We start from the raw sequence: 26,548 nt of genomic DNA, 5'->3' as shown, positions 1-26,548 counted from the left end.
TTGGTGGGAGCTAACAGCTCCCACTCAGCAACAGCAAACATAACTCCACTTTCTGCAAGCCAGAGTTGAAAGTGGAGTTTTCGTTTGTTTCCCTGCACATAAATATGCATGCAGGGAAACAGAGGAAAACATATGCTCTGACAGATAGGGTGCTACCTTTCAGCAGCTCCCGGTCTGTCACAGCAATGCAGGCTCCCATAGGAGGTGGGGAGCCAGCAGGGACCGTGGGGGCCTTGCGGCTCTTGAGGCTCCCCCTCTCGTCCCTACTTGAGGTCACTGGGTGCCCAGGGGGGGGCACACCAAATATAAAAGATGGGCCCTGGTGGATGAGGACCCAGGGGCCAAAATCGTCCCACCTCCCCAGAGTATAATGGATGTGCCCGGGAGATGGGGTCCCTGGGATGAATTCAGCTCAGGGATTGAGGCCACACAGCACCACTCCCCTAATAAAAAATAAGGGATTACTGAGAGGTCATTGGAGGCCACAGCCCCTTTCTCTACTACTTTGCAAACCCAACTCCTGGCATACTACTGGTTGGGGGTTGAAGTCCCTTTGAATGCTAAGGGTCCTTGGATGCCAGTGACCCCTCCTGTTACCTCTAGTCAGTCCCACAAAGCAGGATTGTTGAGAGGTGATTGGAGGTCCCACCCCCTCTCTTCACCACTCTACAAACGCTCCTGCTGCCACACTACTGTTTGGGGATGGAGTTCATTGGATGCTGAGGGTCCTTCAAGGTCAATAACCCCTCCTGTTACCTCCAGTAAGCCCCACACAGGGGGATTGTTGATAGGTCATCGAAGTCCCCATCCTCTTTTTTCACCACTCTGCAAATTCACCTCCTGGTGCACTACTGGTTGGGGGTGAAGTTCCTATGATGCTGAGGGTCCTTGGGGGCCAACATCCCCTCCTGTCACCTCCAGTAAATCCCACACAGCAGTATTACTGAGAGCTCATCTTAGGCCCCACCCCTTTCTCCACCACTCTGCAAATGCACCTCCTGGTGCACTACTGGTTGGAGGATAAAGTCCCCATGGGTGCTGAGGGTCCTTGGGGGACAAGACCCCCTGCTGTTACCTCCAGTAAGTCCTACACAGCGGGCTTGATAAGAGCTCATCGGAGCCTCTGCCCCCTTTCTCCATCACTCTGCAAATGCGCCTCCTGGTGCACTACTGGTTGGGTGGTGAAGTCCCCTCATAATCTGAGGGTCCTTGGGGCCAAGAACCCCTCCTGTTACCTCCAGTTATTCCCACACAGTGGGATTGCTGAGAGTTCGTCAGAGGCCACACCCCCTTTCTCCAACACTCTGCAAATGTGCCTCCTTGTGCACTACTAGTTGGGGAATGAAATTCCATTGGATGCTGAGGGTCCTTGGGGGCCAATAGCCCCTCCTGTTTCCTCTAGTAAGTCCCACACAGCAGGATTGCTCAGAGCTCATCCGCTGTCCTGTCCCATTTCTCCACCACTCTGCAACCACACCTCCTGGTAGACTACTGGTTGGGAGATGAACTCTCCTTGGATCCTGAGGGTCCTTGGGGGCCACAAACCCCTCATGTTACTTCCAGTAAGTCCCAGACAGTGGGATTGCTGGAAGTTTGTCATAGGCACACCCCCTTTCTCCACCACTCTTGCAACCATGCCTCCTGGCACACTACTTGTTGGGGGATAAAGTATCCTTTGATGCTGAGATTCCTTAGGTGCCAAGAACCCTTTCTGTTACCAGCAGTAAGTCCCACACAGCGGTTTTGCTGAAAGCTTGTGGGAGGGCTCGTCCACTTTCTCCACTAGTTAGGAAATAGAATTAAAAAACCTTAGAAATTCAAAGAAACAACTAAAGGTTACAAGGACATTAAAATTAGGAATTAAGATAAAAAAACATTAGAAATTCACTAAAAAAAACAAAGGTTACAATGACGCTATAGTTAGGAAATAGAATTAAAAAAACGTTATCAATTCACTGAAAAAACCAAAGCTTACGGGGATGTTATAGTTAAGCTCTGATTACATTCGTACAAAGCCACAGAAATTCAGCAGCTATAGTTACCTGAGCTAACCTTAACTTTCGCCTGCGCAATGCAGTGCTTATGACCTCGCATATTACATCACTCATGACATGGTCTTGACATCACTGATGTATTCATCCACAGAACCACTCATACACCCACTCATATCCCCTACAGTCTCTCATACACTCACTCACTCACTCACACACCCACAGAACCATTCACATACCTATTAACATATCCAAACACCCATTCACTCATTCATGCAAACACTCAGATACCCACTTACTCACTCATACAGCTACTCACACAACCACTCACTCACTCATACAGTTACTCACATAACCATTTACTCACCCATACAACAACTTACACAGCCATACAATCACCCATACAACTACTCACACACCCACAGAATCAATCATAAATCACCCAGACAGACAGCCACTCACCCATATAGCATCTCAACAAACCCATGGGCACACCCATACAACTACTCACACACCCACTCACACACTCTCACTAACACTTACATACCCATTCACTCATCCCTATAAGTACTCAGATGACCACTCAGATGACCACTCACTCACCCATACAGCTACTCACAAAGACACTCTCAAATACAGCCATTCACACACCCACTAAGTTAACCAAACACCCACTCAAACAGCTACTCACTCACTCACCCATAAGCCACTCAGACATCCACCCACTCACTGATACAGACAGTCAGACAGCCACTCAGATGAGATATTTTAGAAATAGCATGACTAATTACTATTACCGAAAGAATAGTTATTTAATTTATTCTGTAGTTTTGTATATATCTTTAGGTCTCAGAAATGTTTACGAAATACTTATAGTCATAGGGTGATGTCATCAGTGATGCTATCAGTGTGTCATTTGAGATGTCATCAGTGATGTACCTGACTATGTCATGAGTGATGTAATATATGAGGTCATAAGCAGTGCATTGTGGGTGCATACGTTATAGTTAGCCCTGGTAACTATAACTACTGAATATTTATGATTTTCTATGAGTAAAATCTGAGCCTAACTATAACATCCCTGTTATATTATTTGTGTGTGAATATATATAGGTATATGTGTGTGCATAAATATATGTATGCATATATGTATGTATATCTAAAATGTACATATGTATGTATATATGTATGTATATATATGTATATGTATACATATGTGTGCAATTATATGTGTGTGTATATGTGTGCATATATATGTGTGTATGTGTGGGGTGGGATTGTGTGTTTGTAGAGTTGGCCATGTTAGAAGAGACCAATGTCACCAAAGAGGGGCAAGTATAACTGAGTTAGAGAAAGAAGTGACAAGTGTGTGGATGCTTTTCGTCCTCTACTTAGGCAATGGTAATATGGCAGGAGTGTAATTACACTCCTGCCCTATTACCATTGCATAAATAGAAATTCCTTTTGAAATTCATAGAAATAAACAGTCTCTCTGCTTCGATAATGGTTATGCTGTATGATAGATCCCTGCTACAGCAATTATGCCCCACACATTTTTACTCTTCACCTAATCAATAACAGTGCTTTTCTTTGGCAAAGTACCCAGGCTGAATATGTACAAGGGAATTTAATTACATATTAGACAGGAAATTGAATTGTTAAAGGATGGTGTGTTAGATGCTGTGAAATGAATCTGTGACTTTGCTCAACCTCCAAAGTAATACAATTCATTAGAGATAAGGAGGATATATCGCTCTTCAAAGTGAGAATAGAGTTTTCAATCAATTTCACATGCTCCTTTAGTTTAACGTATTGTATCTTTCTTAAAAGCGATCAAAAAATGTGGTATCAAGAGCAAACTATATAATTCAGTTGATATTTTACCAAACTCTTCTGCTGATTACTACACAGGAGGTTGACAGCATGTCTCTTAAGGTGACATGCAGGTAAGGAGTCAGGGCACTGCTAGTTAACAAATTACAAAACTTAATACAGGATCATTGGGCAATGAAGGTCCATTTTGTGAGCTTGGTGTTTTAGTTGGTGTATTGGGTGTGACAAACATTGACTATAAGTTTAAGAAACTTTGTTGCTGACTCAGAAAAGACAAACGGTCCAAACTGTACTTTGGAAAGCGAAATTGATGATAGGAAATCAAATATATTTTATGCCTTTGTTATATTAGATAAACACAACTAAGGCATGTTGGTTGCTCACAGACACTTGTGAGAAAGCAGGGTGACTTTTAGACCACTTGGGTATGTGGGACCTGAGCAATTTTAGCGATCCAGAATCAAGGAGAGTGGTGGCTTGTCCATGTGAGTTTGAGGAGGCACAGGATCACAAAATGTCACTGATGACAGTCAGGAGGATAAAAAGTGTGAGAACATAGTATCACAACAATCAAGTTCTTGTAAGTGACAGGAAGTCATCAAACTGATCAGTGCATGTTTGATGAGTGTTTGTATATGAATATTTGGGGGGTTGAGATGTTGGTGTATAGATGCATATTTACCATTGATTACAATCTAATCACTTACTTTTAAGATCATGAACACTGGTTGTACCCAGGGAGGGGGCTCGGGGCAAACAGTGAACCCTCCACCATCATTGTCACTGAGATCAATGACTGATACCACTAAACATTAGATGGGAAATCAATACCTGCATAAACCATTTGGTAAAGAAAATAAACAGAGTTAAAACAACGTTGTTGAGAAGAGACATAGATAGCTTTGATTTATCACACTACTTTTACGCTAAATCATTATCTGGAAATTGAGTGCTGGCAAAAAGTCTATAGTCACAGGCATAATCTGTGAAGTGGACGGAAAATGTCATTCCGCTTGTGCAATTAGTGATTTGTGTTCACACCATGTTACTCTTTAACGCAGAGTTCCAGCCAAAATTCCGCTGGGTGGCAAAATGTTTCTCCCGTACGAACAATGTGATGACAACAGGAAGAACACGAGGATCCAGCCAGTGAGTTGGTGAGCACGAGTGAGAGTTGATGCCTCCTTGTGCAATTTCAAGTCGATAGGAAGCCTTCGCAATTTTCCGATGCGGACGGTCACAAAAGGTTGCGCTCAGAGGGCTGCTTCTCAAGTTGATCTCCTACTCGAGAAGCAGCAAAACCAACTTGAAACTGGATTTTTGTGTAACTATTCCACTTTTACAGTTCAGGTAATTTTTAGAACAAAACACATTTTAAATTTTACTTTCTTTTAACATGAAGGAAGTGCCACAGAGGCCCTACCTTCCTCTTCCTGTTTAGAAGGCTCCTCTCAGTGCTTTGTCCATCTCTTAGTCCTTATTTGGATTTTGAAGTGAAAGGATCACTCTCTTCTTTGTGTGGAATCCTTGCTAAAATGCCATTGGATTTTCAAGGATTTTATTTGAGTATTCAACTAAGTTAGAGAACGTTGGATACATTTGTTGTTTGATGGAGAGCATGCACCAATATTTTTTGACCTCTTACCTTTTATGTTTTTTCTTCCATTTATTACTTTGATTGTGAACGGCCACAAGTTACAGTAGGGGCCTATTTTGCATAGAATGTTTATTTTTTTTTTAAAGAGGAAGAGTTTGTGTAGGTTTGGGAGAGCTACGGTCCTGCTTTCAAAATTTTAAAGTACTTTTTCTCCATTTTCTTATGTGTTTTGCATTATTATTTTGCTCATTTTCCTGTGGGGCCATATTACTAAGCATTGGGTATGTAGATATATATATATAAGGAGGAGGCATTTTTCGCTCATATATATATATATATATATTGGTAAGTTAGTTGGGCCATACACGTTTCGGGCTTCCCAGCCCTTGATCACTGTCAATAACCTGTTTGAGAGTGCGTCATTGTTTGGGACAAACTTTGGATGCATGTCTGAATATATATATATATATGCATCTATAGATATATATATACATATATATTTTATTTAATTTTCATTTTTTTAACTATGTGAACAAGGGCACTTGTTGCCCGAAACGCGTCATGCTGGATGTGAGAACAAGGGATAATAAACCTACCTGTTGAATCCAGACTGCCTGGTGGCCCGTTGATTTCTGTGCTGCCGTTTGGAGAGACAGGAAGTCGATGCATATATATATATATATTCAATGAAAAAACCATAGGTTATAGACCATATATAGTTAGGAATTCGCATTTACAAAACCTTATTTTACTCGCACAAAACCATTGAAATTCCATATATAGTTAGTTGCACTAACTATATATCGCGCACCCGCAATCCACTGCTGATGATGTCACATATTACATCATTCATGACATGGTCAGTGACATCACTGATGACAACTCAAATGACATCACTGATGACATCACTGATGACATCTCATTTGACATTACTGATCACATCACTGATGATATCATTCATGTGATAATACGATGAACCTCTTCAGACTCTAATATAACCTTAGATACAATCAGTGTAAACAGACACTCACAGACTGTCACTCATCCATGGAGTTACTCACACACCTAGTCAGTCATGCAAAGAATCAATCACACCTCCATTTCCTCAACTATACAGTTATACAAACTTTACTTATTCAAACATATACTAACACATATTTACTCTCTTATACAATCCCTGATACAAGTTCACAATGATCCATACAGCCACTCACACATTCACTGGCTCTTATGCACAGTTATTTATATATGTCAACTCTCACATGTACTGTGTTTTACATATGTACTTACTTTGACATGTAGCACTGAGATATCCATTCACTCACCAATACACTCATGCACAGAGTCAACCGCCCATACAGCTGTTTCCACATGCACTTTTGAAACCATACATCTAGTGAATCAACTGCTCACACATCTATGCACAGTCATACACCTCCCAGCCACCCACACACACACTCAGTCTCCCATACAAATACTTGGGCAACCAATCAATAACCCATATAGTTACTCATATAGCTACTTATCAACACATGCAACAGTTTACAGAACAACAGACATAATGATGCACAAATTAAGACAGTTTAGTCACTAACCCATGCACTCAGTGAGACACATTTAATCACTCACTCATACAGTCAGTCATGCACCTACTAAATCCTTCATCCAGACACTTATACATCCACTCATTCTTCAATATGTAAGACATATTTTAACTTTACAGAAACATACAGTCACTGGATGTTGTCATCAGTGATGTCATCAGTGATGTCATTTGAGATGTCATCAGTGATGTCATCAGTGATGTCACTGACCATGTCATGAATGATGTAATATGTGACATCATCAGCAGTGGATTGCGGGTGCGCGATATATAGTTAGTGCAACTAACTATATATGGAATTTCAATGGTTTTGTGCGAGTAAAATAAGGTTTTGTAAATGCGAATTCCTAACTATATATGGTCTATAACCTATGGTTTTTTCATTGAATTTCAATGGTTTTTTAAATGCAAATTTCTAACTATATATGGTCTATAACCTATGGTTTTTTCAGTGAATTTCATTGGTTTTTTAAAAGCTAACATCTGTAGCTGTAAAATGTATTATTCTTTAAATCCCAAAATATATATAGATATTTATTGATAATTTTTTTTAAATATTTTTTTCTTCGCTTCTAGTTCGCGAACCGGGAAGCTTTCCGTTAGCTCATCTTGATGCCGCGATCTAGTCCGCGAACCGGTCAACGTTACGTTAGCGGAACAGTGACGCGTCGCGGAAGCGCGACATATCACGTTATCGCGTAATGCGTCTAATGACGCGTCGCGTTAGCGCTCCCGGAAGTGCTCCGGACCGCGAACCGGAAGCGATCTGGGACGCGGCGCGCGCCGCGTAACGTAAGCGGAACAGGTCATGTGACTTGTTTATCAAACTTCTCATTGGTTCATTTCACTTTTGGTTTCCAAATGATGTATGACTAGGTCATGTGACCTAAAAATAACACTTTTCATTGGCTCAGAACTTTTGTTTTCCCCAAATCATGTAAACCCCTCCTTATTTCCTCACTCTGACTTTCATCTTGGTGAGAGAAAGACCATTTATCTGAAGATCCACAATGGCTTCCATTCTTGCTGCAGCTGGTGCACCCCCACCACCACCTCCACCTCCTCATAAGAAGAGAGGACCACCTAGTCAAATTCTGACTAACAGAGAGGAGGAAGATGAGGAAGAACAAGAAGAGGAGAGAGAGGAACAACAATTTCTTGATGAGTTGCCCCGGGTTTCTAAACGAAAATCCAGTTTTATCTGGCAGTTTTTCACCATCCCTCCTGGAACAAAGAAAGTCAATGCAAAATATGCCACCTGCCTCATCTGTGACTACAGATTGTCGAGAGGCACAGACAAGAAGTACAGTATGGGGAACTATACAATGCACCGTCACATGAGCAGGTGGCATCCCAATAACTACAGCCGGGCTGAATTAAGGGATCTTGTAGACAATCCGACGGCAACTCCTGTGGCAAGATCTACATCCACATTGTCTTTGACGGGAAGAGAGGCACAAGAGACTGTGCCCAACATCCAACCTAACTTTCAGCACATAAAGTTAACTTGTGTTTACTGTGGTGAAATGCTATCATATGGCAACATGAGCATCAAGCTCATGAACATTGCATATGAAAGTCATAAATGCCCTAATGCACCCAAAAAGTAATTTTCTTTTTTTTGCTCCAGTTGAGCCGTTTTGAAAGCCTGTTTTTTGTTGTCTCCCCACCATAAAAAAAACAAAAAAAACATAAAACAGTTCTAAAAATACAAAAAAATCAAAAAATGTTCAAAAAATAAAAAAAAAATATAAAACAACAAAAACAAAAAAAAACAGTTCTTTTCAGAACTACCTCCCCTTTCAAACAAAATTGCTAGAATGTTTATCACTCTGGCAAGCTCTATTTCTTTTGGTTCGCTTCAAGTTCGCTGACCGGTTCGCGAACTTTAAGCAAACTAAAAAAAATATTTTTTTAAAAAAAAGAAGAGTTAGTATAAGGGAAGTAATCAGAGAATAATGTAAAAAGAAAGACAGCTAGAGAGAGTAAATGAGAGATAGTGTCAATGACATCATCAGCAGTGCATTGCGGGTAAAAAGAGTGGAAAACATTTACCTTATAATTCTTGTTACCTTTTTTAAATATTTTTTCATACTTTCAATCTGTAAAACAAAGAACAAACATTTCAAAAAATATTAAAACATGTAATTAAAAATTAGAAAAGACAAGGGAAAAGGTTCAAAAACAAACAGTTTTTCAACAACTTTAACATTTACAGAAGTCTCTGCTTTTCTACGTCCCCTACACAATCCTAAAGATATATATTCGAAAGAAACTGTATCTTGATGTTGCTGAACTGAGGCCTATTTTGCAACATGATGTTTTTCTTGCACTGCTAATGTCTCACAATAGTGATGCAATAGCAGCGCAAAAAAGATGTAAAGCCATAATAAAATTGTGTCTAACATTGTAAATGATTGTTTTAGGATGCAAATAAGATGTGTGCTTTCAAGAGCTTTCTTTGAGGTGAGGCCTCTTTTTTTTATAAAAAAAAAAACACTACCCAGAAGTACAGCACTCTAAGCATTAAAATTGATATTTACAGAACTCAGCTTACCCATATGTACCACACATTTCTAAATGTATATCATAAGGACAAAAAGCATAACATTAATTATACATGTTAAATGGTTTATTTTTGCTGTTCTCAGAATGTATCAAATTTCACTTAAATCAGTGACTTGAAGGTATTCATCATGTAACAGCAGGGAAAAAAAAACACAATCAAAATGACTGTGTTTAAAAAACCCATACAACCTAAGAAATCTGTTTTCAAAACTTCTTAAAATTAACTTACTTTCAATGACGTCAAACGATCTCCTATAAACAGCATCCACTCTGTTGTGCTTTAAATATTTTCAGCCCGCCACTTTCTGAAAGAAAACCTCCATCGATACGTGAAATATGTTACATAGAAAAAAAACTTCTCTCATTATATCACATGTTTCCACTAGGCCAAATCATGTTGCCGCGATTCGCAAGTCTTGTAATTCTTCCAATCAAATCCCGACATTTTCTATTTTCGCAACTTTCAAAAATAAAATATTTGAGATTATTTTCACAATCCTGGACTACTAATATCTTACTCTTCTTTGTCACTCATGTTCTCCTTTTCCTATGACACTGATACTGCTTACTATGAAGCAGACTTACTTCCATCAGGTTTATATAGTTGGATTTTTAATCGAGACAGCATTGCAGACTTACATTCCCTCTACTTAAAATTTTGGTTTTAAAAACACCAGGTAAGAATTTTTAAGGTCAAACGGCAATTTTTTTTTGAAAGTTACAACAGAATCATTACAGAATGACCAGCCGTTTCCAGACTTTAAGTAAGCTGTATAATGTCCTGATGTTGTTGATGGACCATCGTGATAGATAATTGCTACAGTAACAAAAGTCCTCCCTGATATTGACACCTGAGAAGCCACAAAATGTTTTATTAAAGTTGACAATTTTGATCCATCAGGCCTACATCGTTGCATCATTAAAATGACATACTGGCCATATCTACGTATAAATAATGTTGACATCATATCACATTTACATTGGCTACACTCCATGTTGTGATCCGCTGCTTTTACTAGCTTATTAAAGGACACTGATTTACTGTCTGGCAAAGTTAAATATATAAATCTTTCTGAGTCTACACTAGTAGTACTTGATACCATACAGTTCTCGCAGTCATGCTGCCATTGATAAGAAAGCCCAAACAGGTGATCTACATCTACACCCTCTTCTTGCAATATATCAAGCATATACATTAAAAACTCCTGACAATCTTGCTGATTATTTTCAGAGAAGTCTGTTTGACCTGAACATTCATCTAACAGATAACGAACTTCAGACACACTTTCTACTTTTGTACGATCAGTGCTACATTTCTCTAACACAGAATTCAACAAGCAGCATAAACTTTGTTCTGAATTGAACACAATCTGTTCTTTTAAACTCTCTAGTGAAAAGAGAACATTAACAACGACATTTGCATAGCAGTTGACACCAGAACTGTTTTCAAATTGAAAACCAACAATCTCTTCAACAGTATCCACTTTCTTTCTGCTAACAACTTTCGGTTCATTCACTTTTAGTCTTTTTGCAACAACCTCCCTACTATTACTGCTATTTCTACGTTTCCGGCCTACCACACGTTTCTCAAACAAAGGATATTGAGGCAAATGTGGCGCATACTCTCTTCTTAACCTATTGTATTCCTTAACACAATCTAGATCCGCACAAATGTTTGTGACATCACAGTCAATCAAGTACAATCCCGATAAAGTTCTAACTCGTGACAATGCCACATATGCCATACCCTCCTTGAACACTGAACTGCCAATATTCACCAATGCACAGTCTACACTTAAACCTTGCGATTTATGGATTGTCACCGCATATGCTAAGCAAACAGGAAACTGTTTACGGCGAACATATAAGTCTTTAACAAGCAAAAACCTAGCAGAACAACGACCAATTTGCTGTACTTCCTCAATGCCATCAAATTTAATTCTTAAAAATTCTATTCCATCTCTATTTCTGTATTTCTCAAAATCAACAACATTACCCATTGATCCATTTACCAGACCTCTTTCTACATGTAAATTCCGTCTCAAAATGATTCGGCAATTTAAACACACATTCAGAGTCTTTTCAAAACCCGCTGTCTTAGATATAGTCTTCTCTAATGAATCCAATTTTGATTTCAAATTATCTGACAAAATAATTGTTGATCCCATATGCTCTAATTTGTCGATAGCTTCCAGTTTCACAATGTCTTGCTTTTCTAAATTCAACATTTTGTTGTTGAAGATGGCACATTCTGCAAGAGTTGGCATGAGACATATCCCGGATTTCTTCTCAGTAATTTTCTGAAAAATATTCTCAGGCACAATCTCTTGTTTGGGATACAAATTTGACAGTAACCGTGCATTTAAAGCTTCTTTCCCATGCTCGGTCACTTTTCCAATTCTAATATCTTGTAGAATATTCTTGTAATCTTCATCCTTTGCCTGACGCATATTTTGATGCAGTTCTGCATAATTGAAGTTTAACCATATATTGACGTTGCCAATGCTCCCTAGGCACTTCCTGGTATCTTCATGCGTGAGTATTTTGAACACAGGTTGACCTTTTACTGGTGTCAGCTGTAGAAGATCTCCGAAAACAATAATGTGTTTCCCACCAAATAAGACATCATATTCAGTTTTAAGTACTTCTTGCATTCTCAAATGCACAAAGGCAAGCATGACATTGGAAACCATGCTTACTTCGTCAATGATAAGTAGTTTCATTTTCCTCAAGACTCTTGAAACTTCACAGCAAGCATCTCCAGATAACTTGTTGTATTGTAATTTGTTGTCATGCTCCACCGGCAGCATCAATAGACGATGCAAAGTAATACCTTTAATATTATGTGCTGCCAGTCCAGTAGGAGCGGTCACAACACAAGACAGCGATGACTCAGTCCTTTCCTGCAAATAACAAGAGATTGCTTTAATGAGGAAACTTTTTCCAGTTCCCGCTTCTCCACTCACGTACAGACGGACAGGCTTCAACGACGTACACGAGCACTCTTTCTTCTCATGACTTAATCCGTGCTCAATTTCCTTGGTAACTTCATCATATATTTTCCTCTGCTCAACGTTGAGTTGTTTTTCCAAGTCTTGTAAGTTAACTGAATCCTCCTGAGCATGTGCCATGGCTCTTTCTACTTCATTCATAGCAGTGGCAGCTTCATTTTCGATAATAGGTCCTCCAAGTGGATCTTGACTCAATGAAACAGAACTCTGACTGTCCTGAGAACTGTCTCTGGCAATCTCGGCTGCAATCGTTGCTTCCTGCTCAATTTCCAAAGTTAGCATTTCTTGATATTTAGAAAAAGCAGGACATTCTATGGACTCCTTGGCTGCATTGAAAGAGTCTTCGTAACAGAGGAAATCTCCAAGCAGTTCCTCTTCTGCACGCCAAGGCTTGAAAAGTTGCAAAAGTGCTAAATAGAAAAACTCCTTTTTTTCTGGAGATTCGCCACTTAATTTTCGATGGTTTACTAATTGGCATTTTCTTTGCTTGACCAGGCATCCCTCACTTCCAATTACAGCATACACTCCTTTCTCAATATCTTCTTTGATGTTCCTCTTGAATATATAATTTTGGAGAACCTCATATAGACAAACATTCTCAAGGTGACTGCTTCGATTTGGATAATATGTATCCAACATGTTGGTCTTCAAAATGTCGGTACTGTTTGGTTCCTTTTCTGCCAAATACTCAATTTCCCGAACAGGTTTTAGAACTCGATTTCGCGTTGCAGCAAGACCAAGACTCGCCCAAACGAGACTCCTGGATTTGGCATAGAGACTTGCTGAAGACAATCGATCAGAACATTCGTAAGCTCCGATTTCTCGATGCGACAACATCTTCAGACTGAAACTGTACAACTTCTTGCTGAGGCTCTTTTCATGGGAAATGTCCTCCCACATATCCTTCAGTTCGGTCTTTTCTTTTTTGGTGATGTAAGATGTCACATACCGAGCCACAGCCATACAGTTGTCAGCCACAAACTGTATATCCATGTTGGCATTCCACATGGACAAAATCACTGGGTTGTAGTCATTGATGTACTTGGACTCTTCATTCCTTTTCAAATTGTATGTATTCTTGGGTGATTTCCTCGTCACATTATGTCGCAGCGAAGACATCAAACTGTTCACTCTTCCTTTAGAAATCACCGGTCGTGGAAAGTTGAAACGACATTTGGTGTAGAACTTGTCCTTGTTTCTGAATTTACGACGACAGTACTTTCCACAACGATGGCTTTGGAAACGTAGAACTTGTTCTCTTAGACTTTTCTTCTCCGTTGCGTTTGGAACAGCACACGTAGAATACTGTTCGATGAAATTCATCACTAAGTCATCCGGATCTGTTCCAAATTTAGGTGCATCCTTGATCCACAGCAACATATGTATATGAGGGGCACCTCTTGCTTGATACTCCTTTCTCCAGAAGAAATCCAACACCTCTCCAAGAGGTGGATTCTTTTTATTTGTGATGAAAGACATCATAGCTTCAAATCTATGATTGAAGTACCTGCATACATTCACAGGATCCAAAGAACACAGTTCTCCAGGTGTCTTGAATTCAATGTTTTCAATATTTCCATTTGCCTCTCGTAGAAATTCAAGTAAGTCATCCCAGCCATACTCAGCACAGCTCAGAGTGAGGAACCATGTCGGAGTTCCTAAGTTCCTCAGCATACATTTTAAATCACCATGACGACGGTACCAGTACTCATTAGTACCACGCTGACACGCCATGAGATTAATTAAGTGAGAATCCAAAATACTGTCTTGGACATTGACTTTATGCATAAAGTCACTTGCCGAGATGTTTCGCATCTGTATACCACTTTTTAAGATGTGGTTCACTGCATATGAAAGTCCAGACAGATCGCTTTCAAACAGGAGATGAAACAAATAGGGAATACATTGCCGAAACCTAGGATCTTCTGCATACAATCGTAAAGTCCGGTATTCAGACGCAGGAATTTCACGAGGTCGCTCATCATATCTTCCTCCTTGACCTGTGGGAAATAGCTGTGGGAAACACCGAGCTTCCAAACTTTCCTCCCAAACACTAATGGGACTCCCTTTGGCTTGTTTCATTTGAAACAACTCAATAGCATTCCCCATGACTTCCTTGGAATGCAAAGGATGAACACTATAATGTTCATATATTTCTTCACTTTTAGAGGCCTCTACTTTCTCAATTTGGCCAGCACACAAATCGCTATCCTCTTCATCACTTACTTCCTCTTCTGCAACATATACATTCTTATAGTACTTATTATTTTTCTTCAAATACACTGTTGCCTTTTTGACTTTCCTAACATCCACTAAATCTTGCCATATTTTCTTATTCTTTGTCGGAACCCCATTAACCAAGATAACCAGAGGTTCCTCTTCCACTTTTTCTATTCCAATTGTGTTAATGTTTTTGTTCAAATCTAGAGGCAAATAAACAACTCTTCCCTTTAATCCTCTCTGTAAATCTGCTGGAGGCAACTTCCCTGTCTTTGGCTCCATTCTTACAATAGCCTGAAAGGGATGGATACTTTGAATCAAAATAGATTCATAAGTATTTAAATCCTTCAATTCAGAAGGAATCTCAACCAATTCCAGATTATTATGAACTGCCCTAGCAGGCATCTGGTTTTGGTTTAATTTATTACAACAATAAGTACACACACGTTGATCCAATCCCAAATCAAAATAATTTTCTACCATCAAGTATGTGGCTAAATCCTTCCATTCACTATTATTTTCCCTTTCACTTTTTGCATATAAATCCACTACCTTAGTCTGATTCTTATAATAAGTGCGTCGACAACATACACAAGTGAAATTAGGCCTCTCACTTGATTTCATCTGAAACGTGGCAATTTCCTTCTGAAAATTATCTGTACTGGAAACCTGTACATTATCTTCCACATTACCCTCTACTTCAGGGTCAATTTGAACATTCTCATCTTTACTACCAAAGTAACAAAACTCAATTTCTTCACAAATATTCTTCACATCTATTTCAGAACCATGCAAAAGAGCAGCACATAACTGTTTAAGCATAATTGCTGGACTCTTAGCATAATACAACATTCTCACTAATTTTCTCACTTTATTATGATGCACTGCTAGCATCCTGAAATGATGAAAAACACTCTGGCATACTCTCCTGGAAAGACAAGCCAGTGAATGACCACGCAAACCTGTCATTTGTCTCACTCTACAAGGATCTAATTCTTGCAACAACTTCATTTTCTGCTTCAAACTTTTCTTATTAAATGTCCGTATAAAATCACAAAGCAAATTGATGGAAACCTGTCGCACACTGCAAATAGAACTACACTTCCAAATGTACACAGGACCCTTAGGACGTCTTCCTAAAACCTCATCACTTAGCGCCTCTTCTGTCTCTGTTGTCACAAGTTGTTCTTTTTCAACTGGACAACCATCCTTCACTTCATAAGCTCGACCACTGATGTCAACTGCATGCACCAAATCATTATCCTGAAAATAAGTCTCCTCATTAAAAAATGCCTCAGAACTTGAACTATGCATCCATTCTCCAGAAAAAACTTCACAAAAGTTAGTACGATTTACTACTCTCTTCCATCTACTTTTTGTTTTGAAATCAGAAATTACCTTGCTTAGTTTCCTAATTCTATTGATTACCAAAATAAACAACTTTCGCTTGATTTCAAAAGCATGATCAATAATTTTCTCTACATTTTTCTTCTTCCTATAAAATGCCGCTTTCTGTTGGCCTTTCTTTTTAATATTTTTCAATAAATTAACTAATATCCTATTACGGAACATTCGTTGTCGAATGTCCCTAAACTGTTGTTTCCTTCTACTATCATGCACAGAGTTATCTCTTCCTCTACCAGTAACATTTGTGATGGGTCTCTCCTTTCCATTTAAATTACTTTTCTTGTTGGAAACAGACACATTTTTTTGAGCAAAATTTTTTTTACTACAAATATTTCTTAAGAATGATTTCGTGCTCTTACCCGGACCTTTCTTGGTGTTTTGATAAGTATTTGGGGAAGAGGACTGCTGCAATAAAACATCATCCTGCTGTCTTTGACGTTTTCTAGCCTTTCGTATTCGACTTCTGGAAGGCATTTTCCAAACTATGAAAGAATCTGCAGTTGAATCTGTGAAAAAAAATAATATAAAATGTTATTAACCACTATTACCAAACAGTAAATAAATAACAGTCATCTAAAACTTAATGCCGTACTAATTATTTAACATAGCAAATATTTTCCACCAGCACTGCATCACAAAAATGACACTCAATGGTACAAAACAGGAATACAACACTCATAAATCACTCCCTAATATTTAAAATCATTAATTCAGGATGACGATAAGATGTAGCCTATCTAAAGGTTTGTTTAGGCCCAGATCTTTTGACTGGGGTGAATGTGTGTCATTGATCCACATTCAGTCCATCACCTGTTTTGTTTATTTGAGGTGAGGCCAACACATGGTTGCAGATAAGATTTTCACTGAAAAAAAACCAAGGTAAAAAAACATGTGAAGGCCTACCAATGAACTAAATCATTAAATGAAAACCAATACATTTCTGGAAATATGCACTACTAGTGCTTCATAAGATGTTTTGGGTCATATTTATAAGTTATTTGAGTATCTAGTATGCTATTTTACATTCTTCATGGTGCAAATTTATTGTAAATACGCTCCCACCTGCGGTTGGCAAATTTAGATTTTGATTATGGGAGTTAGATAGGCATGTTAATAATTTCCCAAAAATGGTATATAACCCCAAACAACCTTTGTAGCAAATGCTCTTAGCCATGTTATCCACCTCCCATTGGATAACATGGCTAAGAAGTGCTTGCAAATGTGATAAAAAAAGGCCTGCAATGCATGAATATCGCAGAAAAATCAGCGATATTCATGCATTTTCCAGCAAATGCTCTTAGCCATGTTATCCACTTCCTATTAAATAACATGGCTAAGAACTGCTCAGGGCACCATGAGGAACGCTTTCCATTTAAAAAGGGAAAAATAACATCAAAGACACTAAAATGCCTTCTAAATATGACCCCAAACAACCTATGAAGCTCTAACAGTACATATCCTGAAATTTAATTGATTTCAAAATTCGTTTTTAAACACAGCATATAAATCAATTATATACCTGCATTCATGAAGAAATGACTAAAAATGTCCTTGAGACACATGAAAGTGTTTTCTGGAATGCCCTAGCACCATTTTTGGGACACTATTAACATGGCTACGTAACTCCCATAATCAAAATCTAAATTTGCCAAGCACAAGTGGGAGCGTATTTACAAGACACTTGCCCCATGAGGAACACTTTCCATTTAAAAAGGGAAAAATAACATCGCAGAAAAGTCAGCGATATTCATGCATTTTCCAGCAAATGCTCTTAGCCATGTTATCCACTTCCTATTAAATAACATGGCTAAGAACTGCTCAGAGCCCCATGAGGAACGCTTTCCATTTAAAAAGGGAAAAATAACATCAAAGACACTAAAATGCCTTCTAAATATGAACCCAAACAACCTATGAAGCAATGTGAAAAAAAACGGCCACAATCCATGAATATAGCAGAAAAATCAGCGATATTCATGCATTTTCCAGCAAATGCTCTTAGCCATGTTATCCACTTCCTATTAAATAACATGGCTAAGAACTGCTCAGGGCCCCATGAGGAACGCTTTCCATTTAAAATGGGAAAAATAACATCAAAGACACTAAAATGCCTTCTAAATATGACCCCAAACAACCTATGAAGCTCTAACAGTACATATCCTGAAATTTAATTCATTTCAAATTTCGTTTTTAAACACAGCATATAAATCAATTGTATATCTGCATTCATGAAGAAATAACTAAAAATGTCCTTGAGACACATGAAAGTGTTTTCTGGAATGCCCTAGCACCATTTTTGGGACACTATTAACATGGCTACGTAACTCCCATAATCAAAATCTAAATTTGCCAAGCACAAGTGGGAGCGTATTTACAAAACACTTGCCCCATGAGGAACACTTTCCATTTAAAAAGGGAAAAATAACATCGCAGAAAAGTCAGCGATATTCATGCATTTTCCAGCAAATGCTCTTAGCCATGTTATCCACTTCCTATTAAATAACATGGCTAAGAACTGCTCAGGGCCCCATGAGGAACGCTTTCCATTTAAAAAGGGAAAAATAACATCAAAGACACTAAAATGCCTTCTAAATATGAACCCAAACAACCTATGAAGCAATGTGAAAAAAAACGGCCACAATCCATGAATATAGCAGAAAAATCAGCGATATTCATGCATTTTCCAGCAAATGCTCTTAGCCATGTTATCCACTTCCTATGAAATAACATGGCTAAGAACTGCTCAGGGCCCCATGAGGAACGCTTTCCATTTAAAAAGGGAAAAATAACATCAAAGACACTAAAATGCCTTCTAAATATGACCCCAAACAACCTATGAAGCTCTAACAGTACATATCCTGAAATTTAATTCATTTCAAAATTCGTTTTTAAACACAGCATATAAATCAATTGTATATCTGCATTCATGAAGAAATAACTAAAAATGTCCTTGAGACACATGAAAGTGTTTTCTGGAATGCCCTAGCACCATTTTTGGGACACTATTAACATGGCTAGGTAACTCCCATAATCAAAATCTAAATTTGCCAAGCACAAGTGGGAGCGTATTTACAAGACACTTGCCCCATGAGGAACACTTTACATTTTAAAAGGCGAACATAACATCTTAGACACTCAAATACCTTATAAATATGGCCCAAAACAACCTATGAAGCTCTAGCAGTAAATATCCAGAAATGTAATTGATTTCTGAAATCGTTTTTAAAAGCAACATATCTGTTTCAGCTTACATAACAGACCATGAAATGGCCTCCATGTATTACAATATCTTGTGTTACAGCATGCCAGAATGTTACACCAAATATGCAATTATAATTTCTCTATGAAACTAATTCTATTACTATATCACTAGAGACAAAACCACATTTTAAAAACACAGCTTTCTTCATCATTTTCTCCTTAAATCATACTATTCTCTATCTAAATTAAATAAATCTTTTCTCACCTTAGCAAATATTGTTTGAGTTTTGAAAACAGTCTCAGAAATACACCAAATTGTCTTCAGCAGAAGAAAAAGGATGCACTCCAAAGGCTGCAGCTATTGAAAGCACAGAAATACAGATATTCTTTTCACATATCTCTCATATTAGCCAATCATACCTCTTCCCTCACTTTTTTCAAATCAAAACCCTTCCCCCCTCTGCCCTGTCTGCCTTGTTTCCATAGCAACCACCTCCTGGAAGACCTCTGATGTTTGCAAATTCACACAACAATGTTTCAATTGAACTCTGAACTCTCAGTGCACCTGCGTATCCAGTGCAATCTTTCATTAATTGTTTCTTCCTTGACCATTCAAATTACATCTTTCAAAGAACACATCCATGCACCCTAACTTTCTGTTTTCAGAAATGGAAATGCACCAATAACTGCTAATGAATCATTAGCATTGTAAATCCACAGTTTTTTTTCTTTAGAAACTCCTACTGTTTCAACTGCCCTTTCATTACCACACTTCATCTGACTGCAGAACAACCTTCTTCCACCATGTTTAACGTCTGGATTGTTGGACATAGTTACATCCACTGGGCTCAAAGGTATGCTGAGAGCAGAAATTTACACAACCTCAATTTACAAGATGTGGAAATTAACTGGTTGGGCCAAAGAGGATTAAAATGTCACCAATTGATACCATTGGTGAAAACCTTTATGCATTTGCCAAAACCTGACCTGTTAATAGTGCACTGTGGAGGTAATGATTTGGGCACTTTGACAGGGGTAGGTCTGGAAATGCTTTTAAAGGACACCTTGGAGCAATTAATGGCACTTTTTCCTCAAACTGCCTTGGTATATTCCAATATATGCCAAAGACAGAAATGGAGGTGGTCCAACCAATTTTGTCCACAAATTGAGAAAGCGAGGAAGCATGTAAACAAATCTGTTTCAGCTTACATGAGAGACCATGGAATGGGCTCTCTTTACAACAATAACTTGCGTTACTACATGCAAGATATCTACAGAGGAGATGGAGTTCACTTCTCAGATGAGGGCAACAGAATTTTCATTCTGAATTTAAGACTGTGCATTGGTACCTACTTATAAGTACCTAAATGTACCATAAACCCAAAAGCTCTTCTCAGAGCTACCCTACATCTGATCACTCACAATTATTATTTTTCTCTAACTTTTTTCACTAATTTTCCACAAAATTCGCTCCCCGGAGCGCTACCCGGTTCGCTAACCGAAAGCTAACCTCGCGGAATTTTTTAAAAAAAAGTTTTTTTTTCCGCACATATAAGCCTCCTCAGCCACCCTCAGAAAACCTAGAGGGTCAAGATAAGTCTACCATGACCCCTTCTACCCATTCTAAACATTATTTGCCCTCCATCTTGTATCTTAATGCGAACGAAACACAAAATGGTGGACTCCCGTGACGCTTAAGGTTCGCTAACCGGGCAGCTTCCCGGAAAGCGGTCCTAAAAAAAGGCGGGAAAGTAATTTACAGAAAAACGACTAGAGACACTCTCACCAAATATAGATTAGCTCATACTACATAACATTCCCTTCCATTCTCACAAATTTCATTGAAATTCCATTTAGCCATTTAGCCTGTAGACCTCTCCAAGTACCGTGAGGTAAATTACTTCACAAAACACATCTGAATTGTTGGAATTGACAACCAATGAAAATGTTACTTTCATTTTCTACTTTTATTACCTGACATTTAATTGGTTATATACCTGTATATATATAAAGGGAGAGAAGGAAACACAGCCATTTTGACTACTACTTCTTGTTGTACCTCCAATTTCAATAGCTTCAAAAAACTTCAACTTCTTTGTGAAGGTAAGTTATAATTTAATATATTGTGCACTATGACTTAATATAGTAGACTTTTTCTGCTAGATATACACTATCCCTCTGTAGTAGTAATGTATTTAGATAGACTTCTCTGTTATAGTTATCAATGGAGTAAGGCTTGTGTTGGTTAAATCACATACACTTTTTTATAGTCCTATTTCCACTCTCATACTATACACTGCCAAAAGATAAATTCACTGATAAAAACTGCCTATCTAAAATTAATCCCAACAGTGCCCTATCTCTACTAATATATATTTTTTTAATCCAAATTTCAGGCAAAATGGAAGGCGAGCAGCAAGTTTCATTTGAGATGGACCTGGAAGAGAGCAGCCAGGAATTAATAGAACCAATTGACATCGAATTTATGGATGAAAGCTTGGATAATGAACTGCTGCAATGTGTCCAAGCAGTAGATCTCCTCCTTGCAAATGAGGACATTTTGCAACCTCACAGATTGCAAACAATATTTCAAGAAAATAATGACATTTCAGACACTGAAATGTTAGAAAGTTTAATAAATTATGAAAAAGAATCAAAATAAAAAAAACACTTTAAAAAAAAAGAAAACAAAAAAAAACAAGAAAAACAACAAACAATTAACATACAGAATTAGAAAAGTCTTTCATTCTTTTATCCATAAAGTTCGCTGCCCAGAAAGCTATCCGGTTCGCGAACTTGGCGCTTACCACGCAAAAAAAAATTTTTTTTTTTGGACCCTCCTAGGCCCTTTTAAAACCTCCACATAAAACCTAGGGGGTCAACGAGGATCTACTATGCCCCCTTATGGTAATTTCCCCCTTTGTTTTGGCCTCCTCTTGTCTCTCGATCCTACCGAGAGACAAGATGGCGGCCGCTCCGGACTGTTTAGAATGTTGACAGACACCGGAGGGCCAATCAGCTTCGCATCGCAAAGTTCCGATACGCGAAAGGTTCGCTAACCGGATCGCTGCCCGGAGCGCTGTTACAGATATATATCTTGATTTAAACGTTAATTTCTCAAAATCCACTGAAGCACATATATTGAGACCTAGCAAAGGCACATCGGGCTAACAGTCCCTACAATTTTGCCAAGTTTCGTGAAAATCCATTCAGCCGTTCGGGCTAAAAGTGAGTCCAACCGCCCTATGGAAATTAACATGGGAAAAAGGCGTTTTGGGACCCCCCTTTTTTCTCGGCCCCCCCTCCACAAAACCCCCCCAAATTGTCAAGGGCTGCTCAGAAACAAAATGTGCCATTTTCCTGAAAATTTCAGCCAATTCCGTCCACAAACGCAAAAGTTATTAGGCATAGAATTTTCAGAAATCCCATAGGGAAAAAATCCTAACTATATATACCTACTGGCGACCGCCAGTAGGTAATATATATATATATATATATATATATATATATATATATATATATATATATATAGACGTTTAATTCATTTAATTCATTTAATTCATGTAATTCTTTTATTCCTTTATGATGTTGAAAATGTGGCCACTTGGCCGTGATAACGTGACAAGGTATTCTTCAATTACGTTGAGACTTTGTTTTCTAATTTTGTAAATAGAATCTACTTTACACTGCATAGTGCATAAGTACAATTTACAAATACAATAACTGAATTCAATTTAATTTAATTTCATGAATTTGCATACTTATACAGCAAATATGTCAAAACATAACTTAACCTATGTATTGAAAAATGTTTGTGGTAAAGTCTGTCGTCTACCTTCATGGTAGTTCTTACCAATTGTAGTTCTTGTTAAATGGAGCAGTCCTACCTTTATTTTTTGAAACGTATGTGAAACACTTTATGCATAAAATGGTGAACACACTTTATTCTGGTTGGCTTTGGAAGAAGACCGTTTGGTCGAAACGCGTCGCCATTAAACATCTTTAAACACAGACATTGGAGTGCGAGTCTCTTTGTGTGGCTGCAGCGTGGATGCAAGCTGTCAGCCCTTTCGAAAATATATATATATATATATACATATTATCAAAAATCCAGGATTTCCAAGAAATAAGGGTCGCACTCACCAAGGATGCTCGTTTTCCGTAACTTTGCCTTTATTTCATTTCTCGTTTCATTTAATACTCCAAACTAAGGCAAACAAAAGCCGACGCGTTTTGCAGCAGCCGTTGCTTGTTCACGGCGTCTACCGACACACTTCTTTTTTCATGAATAAGAAATGTTTGAAAACCATACCATTACATCATTTCCTGTTGTATTGTCAACCCACCCCTTGGGCTTATGGGACTTGTAGTAAACACTCACAGTGGTATTCCTACATAATTTATAACACAAACCAATTTAGGGGATTTTGTCTGTGATTGGCAACAGTGTTAATCCGACACATTACTATTCTTTTTACCAATGCAGTATATAGTGCAATTTCTCGCTCAATCATAATTTGCATACCAATATAACCATAACAAAGCTATTGTTAATTATTTGCTTTTGTGTGTTTCAATCACAATTCACTTTATATGCACATATAATTCTTTGGACTGGTTTAGCCCGAACGGGGTCATTGTCCTGAAATTTAAAATGTGTCGTGATTCTTTTTGACGCAATATTTTCTCCAAATTTCCTCCTCATTTGTTTTCTGATACTTGGTCAATGCCATAGAATTTTAACAGTTTCCAGTCCCCATTATGAGTTGTTTCCATATGTCTGGCTATGGCATTATTTTTGTCCTTATTAGTGGTTGCACTTGTATGTTCCAGAATCCTTTTTTTTAGTTCACAAGTTGTGCTCCCTATATATATTTTTCTACAGGGGCATTCAACCATGTACATCATATATCTGTTTTTACATGTGATAAGTTTTTCAATTTTCCACATTTTGTTATTTGCCATTCGGATTTCAGATGTTGGTTTCGCTATTTGGCAAGTCTTGCAATTATAGCATTTAACAAACCCCTTTGTCTTCAACCAGTCATTATTTTTGTTTTGGATATTGAAGTGACTTTGTATTAGTCGGTCCTTCAGATTTGTAGCCCTACGATAGGTTACTACTGGGTGATCCCCCACCAAGGTTCCAATACTGCAATCTAATTTCAACATTTTCCAATTCTTTTTCAGGATTGAGTTTATTTTTTTGGAATTTTGGGTAAAGTCTGTGATGAATCTTATTTCCTGTGGGTTCGTTGTTTTCTTTGTTTTCGGTGTAAAACAATCATTCCTAGTTTTTTCATTTGCTCTTTTCCAACAATTACCCACTGTTCTGGCACTGTATTTTCGATTCTGGAGTCTTTGCATTGATTCTTTGCTATGTTTCAGCCATTCATTTTCCTCACTGCATATTCTGCGTATCCGGAGAAATTCTCCGTATGGGATGCTTTCAATCAGTGATCTTTGGTGGAAACTGTCAGCTTGTGGTGTGGCGTTGGTGGCCGTTGATTTTTGATGAAGGGTGGTCTCGATTATGTTGTTTTTTAATATATATTCTGAAATCCAGGAAAATAGCTTCACTTTTGTCCATTTGGTAAGTGAACTTGATGCTTCCATATTACTTAATCACAATGGGACTTATATATATATATATATATATATATATATATATATATATATATATATATATATATATATATATATATATATATATATATATATATTGAACCATCTTGTTTGAAGTCGGCAAAACCGAAGAAAGGGAGATTGGTGCCGCCGAGGACCCAACCTCGGTATTGGTTTAGGTGTCAGTTTCCAATGTAGACTGACCCGTGGAAGCTCCGTGTCTGATTGATGCAATTGAAGCACTGAAAGAACAGCAGCGCAGCGCTCTACCCACTGGAGGGTTACAAAAATTGAACGGACTCCTTGAGTCACGGGTCCGACTTGGGTATTAGAAAAATATCAGCTTAATCGGAAGGACAACACCGAGGGAGACCAAAAAAACAATAAGAAAAGACTTGAAAACTCGGACTGTGAATCAATGGGTCACGAAGCAAGACACGACCACAAGTCCCATAACACATTTCAAACAGGAAGTGATTCCATAAATAAATGCCATTGGAGGCAAATGAAATGAGTAAAAACATCGGACTGGGGAGTGACGCAGAGCGAGGCTTACCTTTTGAAAAAGTTCCAGGAGGAATGAAACATGTTAAGGACTGAGCCGCAAGCCGCTTGTTTCATCTCAATAAAGACATTTTAAACGGAGTTTCCTGGTGTGGCCAAAGGTTTTTTTCCCCGTGGAAACAAACATTTCTGGAGAATATATATCGGCGTGGTTCAGCCGAAGGTCCAACACCGCCACAAGAGCGCCGGTAATCTCCCGCCTTGAACCATCTTGTTTGAAGTCGGCAAAACCGAAGAAAGGGAGATTGGTGCCGCCGAGGACCCAACCTCGGTATTGGTTTAGGTGTCAGTTTCCAACGCAGACTGACCCGTGGAAGCTCCGTGTCTGATTGATGCAATTGAAGCACTGAAAGAACAGCAGCGCAGAGCTCTACCCACTGGAGGGTTACAAAAATTGAACGGACTCCTTGAGTCACGGGTCCGACTTGGGTATTAGAAAAATATCAGCTTAATCGGAAGGACAACACCGAGGGAGACCCAAAAAACAATAAGAAAAGACTTGAAAACTCGGACTGTGAATCAATGGGTCACGAAGCAAGACACGACCACAAGTCCCATAACACATTTCAAACAGGAAGTGATTCCATAAATAAATGCCATTGGAGGCAAATGAAATGAGTAAAAACATCGGACTGGGGAGTGACGCAGAGCGAGGCTTACCTTTTGAAAAAGTTCCAGGAGGAATGAAACATGTTAAGGACTGAGCCGCAAGCCGCTTGTTTCATCTCAATAAAGACATTTTAAACGGAGTTTCCTGGTGTGGCCAAAGGTTTTTTTCCCCGTGGAAACAAACATTTCTGGAGAATATATATATATATATTCTGTGATCAAGGTTACTAGTTAACCGAAACGCGTCATGCCTGAAATACCATTTCGTGTGAGCAAATAAATCTTCCCACTTGAAATTCACTTGCCGCTTTGGGGTCCTCCT

This window comes from Lissotriton vulgaris, chromosome 10, assembly GCF_964263255.1.
Source record: "Lissotriton vulgaris chromosome 10, aLisVul1.2, whole genome shotgun sequence".
In the NCBI taxonomy this organism is placed as follows: domain Eukaryota; kingdom Metazoa; phylum Chordata; class Amphibia; order Caudata; family Salamandridae; genus Lissotriton; species Lissotriton vulgaris.
The sequence above is the reverse complement of the archived record's forward strand: the minus strand, read 5'-3'. Positions refer to the sequence as shown.